General features: G+C 43.1%; 1 long non-coding RNA gene across 1 annotated transcript; it reads left to right on the top strand.

The window, feature by feature from the left end:
- The first annotated feature begins 1681 nt into the window (after positions 1–1681).
- Positions 1682–6628, top strand: LOC309889434. Its single transcript, XR_014319242.1, has 3 exons — positions 1682–1708; positions 2596–2702; positions 5100–6628. It is a non-coding gene; the product is annotated as an uncharacterized lncRNA (long non-coding RNA).
- Positions 6629–8730: the final 2102 nt, after the last annotated feature.

The raw sequence follows: 8730 nt of genomic DNA on the forward strand, positions 1-8730 counted from the left end.
ATCACTAGAAGGTCCAGCTAGTAGGATATCGTCCATGTAGTGGTATATGTATATCTCCGGAAAGCATTGGTGTACTGGTTGGATAGCTTTTGCGACATAGGTTTGGCACGTGGCTGGGGTGTTTTTTCATGCCTTGTGGTAGTACGGTCCAATGATATCGGTCCATAGGCTCCTTCCTATTGATCTTTGGTAATGAAAAGGCAAAACGAGAAGAGTCATCAGGATGCAAAGGAATTGTGAAAAAACAGTCTTTCAAGTCCATAACAACGATGTCCCAATTACAGAGTATCATTGTAGGTGAGGGTAATCCTGGCTGCAAGGAGCCCATGTCCTCGATCACTGCGTTGATTCGTCGCAAATCATGCAGTAATCTCCATTTCCTGCACTTCTTCTTGATGACAAACACTGGTGAATTCCATGGGCTGTTTGTTGGAACAATATGTCCTTGCTGGAGTTGTTCTTGAACCAACTCCTGCAATGCCGCAATCTTATCTCTTGTAAGCGGCCACTGATCCACCCGTATTGGTGATTCCCTTTTCCATGTGAGACAGAGTGTCGGTCGCTTATCAATGGCCACTACTGAAAATTTTCAGGAGAGGAGATGGTGAATTTACATTGTCCCATCACATCTCGCCCCATCGGGCTGATGGGGATATTAGTAATGTAAGGGTGTACTGTGCACGTAGTATCTTCTTGGGTTTTTATAGTAAGCGTCGTGGCACTCTGAAAGGTGCTTGACATTCCTCCCACTCCAACCAATCCACCTGAGGGAGTTGTCATGGGCCAAGCAGAGGGCCAGTCTTTAATGGCAATTACAGTAACGTCCGCTCTAGTGTCCGCCAGCATCTTGCATTGACTGGAGGGTGGGTGCTCAGAATTATTCCAAAGGGTAACAGTAAGCATTGGCTGATGCTGGGCTATGTCGGCGGCCCAAAACATCTCGGGGAACCTGGTTGACCCGAAACCTGCTGCTCCCCTGATAGCATCCACAGCCTTTGGTACTACTGCTCGAAAAAGAATCAATTGAGCAATTCTAGTTCCCTTTGGTATTGACAATGGTGGAGACGGTGTCCAAGCCATAGCTTGGATTTGTCCATTACAGTCGGCATCAATTATCCCCGGCAAAACAAACAATCCGGTCAAAGTTGTACTTGATCGTCCTAGCAGCAATGCACTACAGCCATTCCCAATTGGTCCTTTGACATTCAATGGAATTTTATGAACGTGAGTACCCCACAAAGTGGCGTCTGTTACTGTAGAGACATCCACTCCGGCACTCCCTCTGGTTCTTGCTGAGCGGGTGTCCACGGTGGTAACCGTGGCAACGCGGCAGCAGATGGCGCTGGACCCTGCGTCAGCATTGCATTTGGAGCCCTCCCTTGTGGGAGGTTCCTCCTTTAACCGGGAGGCGGGGGTACTTGTGTCGTCGTGCGGCCCCGCCCCGCGCTCCTCCTCCCGTTTCCCTGCCGCGGCGACAGAGGCTGTCTTTCCGCGTTGTATTTAGAGCGGCACTGGCTCGCCCAGTAGCGTCCCCTCCCACATCCGGGATACAAAGTGGGCGGGACTGGAGGCGAGCTGCCCGCCCCCGCCCCCACCTGGGGCATGCAGAGACTAGGTGGTTCGGGTCTCTACACCGACTGCGTTTTATCTCCCCTGGGGGTCCTGACTGATGGTTAGTGCTGTTGCAAAAGCGGACGCCAGCGATTCGGTATGATGTTCGATACAACCCACTTGGTTACACGCCTCTATCATCTGAACTATTGTTGCATTCACGGGCAGAGTCTGTAGCACCTTTTTACAGTCGGTGTTTGCGTTTTCTACCGCTAGCCTTTGTAGCAAGGCGTCTTTTGCTTCCCGATTGTCAATCTGCTTATCTAGTGCATCGCGAAGCCGATCGATAAACTGCGTGTATGGTTCAGACACCCCTTGCTGGACCTTTGTAAAGGGCTGCGCGGGCTTCCTTGTCTTCGGAGTTCTCTGGGATTCTTAACATTGCCTGGAGGGCTAGGGTTGCAGTCAGCCGGAGAATGCCTGAATCTAGATTCGCCTGAAGGTGTGGATCCGCCATCGGGTCTGTACCCATCAATTGAGGTATACCGACTCTGAAAAGTGGATTCCCCCGGTTGTCTTTCTAAATTTTGGAGTGCTGAGTGTTCGCACAATTCTCTCCATTTCTGTTCCCATAATAACTTCTGTGTCAGAGTTAATATCATCGTTGCTACTTGTCGTATGTCAAAGAGAGTTAAAAGCTGTCCTGTCATGACATTCTCCAGCAGGGACTGCGTAGATGGGGCCAATAACCCATAAGTGGTCACTGTCTTACGTAGTTCTTTAATAAGGTCCCGATGGAAGGGTTGCCAGTCATTTTGCCCACAATCCTGAACTTGGACTGGAAAAGCGAGTTTCCCCCCCCCCCCCCCCCCCCGCCTTTATTGCTTCTCTCTGAAGTTGTTTCCAATGATCTCAGGGGTCAAAGGGACCCCCCACGGGCAGCGCCGTTGGCCCTGTGGGTGGTGGCACTGACGGCCGCTGAGACACTGCCCCCGCCTCTGTTCCCAGGTCTAACACTTTAAACAACTGTTGTTTGATTTGTAGGTACTCTCCAGAGCAGCTCACAGGACAAAGAATTAGCGTGTTCTCATATGGCTCTGGTTTTGCTGCTACACTGTATTCCATCAGAGTTACACAGGATGCCACTCCTGGTGAGTGAAAGGAAAATATTCTAATCAACTCCTTTGCACAGCTAGCCTCTAAATGCTTTGTTACATTGAAACATGGGATTAGAAATTAGAGAGTGATTGATTAAGAATGAATATGTAGGCAACAGTCATTGCTTAATATGTGCTACATTTGCGATGTGCCTGTGCTGCACTTAGGCTTCCAGATAACAGGAGCCCCTGGGACCCCAAGAACCAGATCAAACCAACTTTATGGTTCGGACTGTGACCAAGGGCTCAGAGAGCATGCGCAAGGAGACAAGGTGAAAAGTTCAACCTTGGGGATGAAGACATCTTACTTCATCCTCACAACCCTCAGTGCCCACCACCAGAAGGCACTGCGCAAGCACAGAGGGGAGGAGTTTATGGAAATTACTTCTTGGAACTAATTTTAATACTAAGCGGGGACGGGTTATGAATATGTATAGGCATACTGGGAAACCTCATGCATATGTAAACCTTTACTGCATATAACCAAAGCAAATTGCCGTGTTAGGGGCACACGACTTTGGTGGGACTACCCCCTGTGCCGCCCAGTGCTGTATAAACATACCTACTTTACAATCTTACTGATTGTGGAGTCAGCTCTCCATGAGTCAACATTACCTACCAGCCTATGTAAACCTGTAGAACAGTGCTTAATGACAGTAAAGTTAAAGACCATTCCAGCTCCAGGGAATGGTTTAAGTGTCTCCTTGTGCAAATAGATAATATTTTTTTAAATGCTACAAGTGTTTTGCTCAAGTAATTGGGAATATTTGTAACTAACCAGAAGTTTAATTTCTATAACACAAAATATTTTGAACGGTCTTGAAATGTTAACATGCTAGTGTGCAGCTCTCAGTACTTGTGCTACCTTACATGATGGGTTGATGTTTTAGGTTCTGCATTGGACAAAATAACTGCCAGCCTTTCTGATCTTAAAGCAAGACTTGACTCAAGAAAACGTATTGCACCTGATGTCTTTGATGAAAACATGAAGATTAGACAGGAAACATATCATTTAATAAATATAAATCATTCCTAATCCTACAGTAAAATATTTATTACTTAATTTTTATGAATTTAATTAAATGATTTGGGTGTAGAATGAAGAGAATGTCCAACTCTTTCTACTTCTGTATAGCTTGTAAAGTGTTTTTCTATACCTTGTATTCATTGGCCTGATGTGGCTGAAATGAAAATGCAGACTTGGTTTTCCTGTCTTACCACTTCCAAACTGCAATGTGTGAAAGGCCTGTGTTGTATAAAACTCTCACCAGGAACCAACTAACAGTATGTTACTGGCTTTTTTTAAAAACAGCCAACTATATTCCACAGTGTTCAGTAGATCTCTTTGAGGGAATATGGTACCTTGTGCGTGTGGATGAAAAATACAGAAGAACTTATGCATGACACCCACTCATGGGTGATGGACTCCTGGAGGCAGGAGTTGAAGTTATCCACCCAGGCATTGTTTGTGAGGTGAACACTGTGCACTCTTTAAAAGTTTTATATCAAAGTTGGAATAATTTATGTTTGTCTTAGCATGTGCATGTCTGTTAAAAGAGGAAAGGGTTTAACGAGTTACTTCAATGCTTTGTTAAAATATGTAACATACAAATCAGAAGTTTGAAAAAAATTGAACATCGGATTTTTAAAAGTACATTTCATCATAACAAGAACAAAGCAAGAAACAGGATAAGGGAGAATGGGCTGAAGTTGCACCAGGGGAGGTTTAGGCTGGATATTAGGAAGAACTTTACTGAAAGGGTTGTTAGGCATTGGAATGGGCTGCCCAGGGAAGTGGTTGAGTCACCATCCCTGGAGGTCTTTAAAAGACGTTTAGATGTAGAGCTTAGGGATATGGTTTAGTGGAGGACTTGTTAGTGTTAGGTCAGAGGTTGGACTCGATGATCTTGAGGTCTCTTCCAACCTAGACAATTCTGTGATTCTGTGATCTTGTTTTTTTTCCCAAATATTTTTGAGATCAGCCTCAATTCACCCCGTTTGGCCTACATATATACAGCAACTGGCATTAATTATAGTTCAACCCCCCTCCTTGCAAGGCTAGTAATAAATCCAGTACCATTAGATTCTGGAATACTATCTTTGACAGACTTTAAAAGACGTTTAGATGTAGAGCTTAGGGATATGGTTTAGTGGAGGACTTGTTAGTGTTAGGTTAGAGGTTGGACTAGATGATCTTGGAGGTCTCTTTCAACCTAGATGATTCTGTGATTCACATAATCAGTTTGCATGAAGCATAACTGATTTGAATGACTTAAGACCAAGCCATCCAGTGTAGCATGAATATTGTTTGAGAGTTGGACTGGCCCTGAATTATGAATGTACACAAACTAGAAAACTGCATTTAATTTTTCTTTTTCCTCCTCTTCTTAGTACATCCCAAGCCCTGCTAAGAAAGTGCCAAGAATCCGTGCAACAACAGAATCTGAAGGCATTACTATTGCCACTTCCGATGGGGAGCATTAAGATACCTCTGTGAGGTAGGGAATGGAAAAAGGTGTGAGGGTAGGGTGAAAGAGAGAGAGGTTTACAGTAGTACTGTAGTAGTAGTTTAATTGTATGATAGTACTTAATTGGAGCATGGAAAAACTGTTTAAACTCCTTGAAAGGATTTCTCATAATACAGTGTGCTGATGCTTAAATATTTTCAAAACATGAAAATCATTATAATATACTGGAGATGGAGGGACTTGTTAGGGGCTTTGTGGATTTCTTAACATGTATGTTTGTTTTTTTTTAATTGATGAGTAGTAGTTGTAGTCTATCACAAGGTCTTTATCCATGGGGAAAAAAAAAAAAAAAAAAAAAAACAACAAAGCAAAACAAAAAACTGTCAATTTGTACTTAAAAGCATGAGGCAAAATAGTCTGGGCTTTTAATGTTAGGGTTCTCAGTGCCTTGACAGTAAGCAGTCTTCTGAATACTGCATTTCTCTTTCCCTTTATCACCTTCCATTTCTTCTCCCAATCTACCTCTCCTCACCTCCTTGCTTTGGGAAAGGTATAGAACCAAGTAACGTTCATTATTGAAATAAAATATCTCTCTCTCCTATCAAAATAACTGGATCAAGAACCATTAGGCTGACAGTCATGTGTGTGCCTCCCCCCCAACTCTGTAACCAACTATCTTAGTTACTATGGAATTACACCAAAGAATCATTTTGTGTGTTTTATACCTGCATTATTATAAATCACAGCAGCCTGGAAGGAAAGAGGAATGAGGAGGGAGATATAGTTGTTCTTCTAAGGAATAAAAAGGTTATATTTCTTGATTTGGCACCTTTCAGGAATATTTAATTGTAATAGAAATATTTAAGGCAGCAGAATTTTCAAATAAAACTTTTAGATATTATGAAGCTGTTTTAGTTGGCAAACTAAGAAAGGGAAGAAGATCACTTTGTCTGGAACTCTAGCCTCTCACTATTCTTTATATAATACATTGCTAAGAGACTATTTCTAACTTTGAATTTGGTTTTGTACTTTGGAAGTCATTCTCACTATTGGAGCTGTTGTAAGAGTCGGGTCTTTTTTTGTTTTTCTTCCCCTCCCAACATGCAAGCTAAAAGCTATCCATTTTACAAGTGGTAGATATGCAGTGCTAATGGGGAGTCCATTCTGGTAGATTTATAAAACCTGGACTGGAAATTGAAAAACTATGACATGAGCCTTGTAAGCTTGTAATACATATATTTAATACATATATTTAATTGAGCTAATGTACGGAATGAAGTTTTGTTGATTTTTTTTACTTGTTTGATAATTCAACAAAGCTACATTATCTAATATAAAGTAGCAAGAAATAATTAATCTGTTTAAATCACAATCTTTTTTGTATAATGAAGTTTTTGTATTATCTGTCACTTACTTGGTAACTTGCTGTATTTGTACAGTCAAGCCTTGGTAAAATAGTTGTTTATTATAAATTGATACTAATGTTTGCTCTGTTGAAAGTAGTGGAGATATGATGCATGAAGATATAATTTGAAAGTATTTTGATATAGGTTGCCCTCATTAAACTTATTTTGGCACCAGGAAAAAAAAAATGTCATGGAACAAAGGCTGTTGCTGGCAGTGGACAAGCCAAGAATTGAGATACTGGCACAAAACGTTAACCACAGGGACCTCACTGTCTGTGAGGCTGATTCTTCATTAAAATAAAGTTTGAGATATTTGAAACCTGTTGGAGTAGTGTTGACTTGTTGGGTTTCAGGATGCATTTTTTTGTTAATAAGAAAGAAAGAGGAAACTGGCCTTGTGAAAACCCAGAGTTCTGAGATCATAAGCTGTGTGAACCTCCTGGATCTTTCTCTTTAATATCATTCCATTTCACAGTCATTCCATCATCACAATCTTCACAAACTTGACTTACATCAAAAAACAAAAAGAATTCCCCACACCAAAATAAACATAACATCATCACAGCACTGACAAGGTGGACAATTTACACACGCACCACCCCTTGTCCCTTCACCACATTAACATGAAACATATTCCTTCACAATTACTGCTTTCTTAGATTCCTCACAATTATTACATTCATAACAATCATCCAGTCCATGTTTTGTCTGTTACTTCTCTCAACTATCATCCTTATCTCAAATTCCTTGAGCCCCACATCAGGCGCCAAAAAGGACTGTAGTGGTTTTACTCAGGTGGGCAGCTGAGTTCCACCACGGCCACTCTCTCACTCCTCCTTCCTCAAAGAGCTTGAGGTTTGAGATCAGAATAATTTAATTAAAGGGAAAGGGAAAAAAAAAAAAAAAAAAGGCCATGTGGAAGCGCAGAGAGAAAGGGGGAAAAAAAAAGTTATTCTCTACTTCCCATCAATGAGCGATGTTTGGCCACGTCCTGGGAAGCAAGGCCTCAAAATGCGTAGTGGTTGTTCAGGAGGAACAGTCCCTCCCCCACGAGAGCCCCTTTTTATTGCTGAGTGTGACATCAGGTGTTATGGAATATCCCTTTGATTGGTTTAGGTCAGCTGCCCTGGCGATGTCCCCTCCCCATCACTTGCCCACCCCCAGCCTGCTGGCCCTTGGGGGCTTGGAAGGAGTCCTGATGCTGTGCCAGCACTATGTGGCAATAGACACAACACTGGAGTGATATCAGTGCTGTTCCAGCTACGAGTGCAGAGCACAGCACTGTGTGGGCTGCTGCAGGGAAAGGTGACTCCATCCCAGACAGACCCAGCACACCTGCCACCAGTGGGGGACCCATGTTGGAGATGTTTGCTCTTCACAGATTGACCCTGTAGTACAGACCCATATTGGAGCACTTCTTGAAGACCTGTTGTCTGTGGGAAGCCAGCATAGGATCAGTTCAAGAAACATGGCATCCTGTTGGAGGGACCCTACCTTGTAGCAGGGGAAGAGAGTGACCAACGTAGCCTTTGGGCCAGTCCGAGCAGGACAAGATGTAAATAATGTGCTCTACACCGCAGCTGGGGAGGATTGCCCCACCTAGAGCCTCTGGCAGAAAGAGCCCCGGGGAAACTCAAGGTCAACCCTAGGGTTTCGGAGTCAGGGATACAGAGGATCTGAGGCCTGTCACACTCCAACCAAAAAAAAATATATATATAAAAAAAATAATAATAATAAAAAAAGATATTAGCAGTGTCTGAAGGGGTTTGATCTGCATCAGAAGTGGGTGGTACTGAAGCACAGCTACTCCTGGCAGCACAGTTGCTGGTGCTGGGCTGGCTGTTCAAAGGGTGGGTCCCCTCTACACATTATGCAACTGATACTATGTGGAGTAAATTGGTTGCACTGATTACTCAGCGGATTCGAATAGGAAACCTCAATCACCCAGGAATTTTCAAAGTGATTGTAGACTGGAGTATCACCAGAGGAGGAGGTGACACATGCTGAAGAGGCCCTGCTGTATAACAAGCTATCAGAAAATCACACACACACACAAATAGTTTCTAGGTTGGAAGAGACCTCAAGATGATCGAGTCCAACCTCTGACCAAACACTAACAAGTCCTCCACTAAACCATATCACTAAAAA

The sequence above is a fragment of the Aythya marila genome (genome assembly GCF_965140915.1).
Source record: "Aythya marila genome assembly, chromosome: W".
In the NCBI taxonomy this organism is placed as follows: domain Eukaryota; kingdom Metazoa; phylum Chordata; class Aves; order Anseriformes; family Anatidae; genus Aythya; species Aythya marila.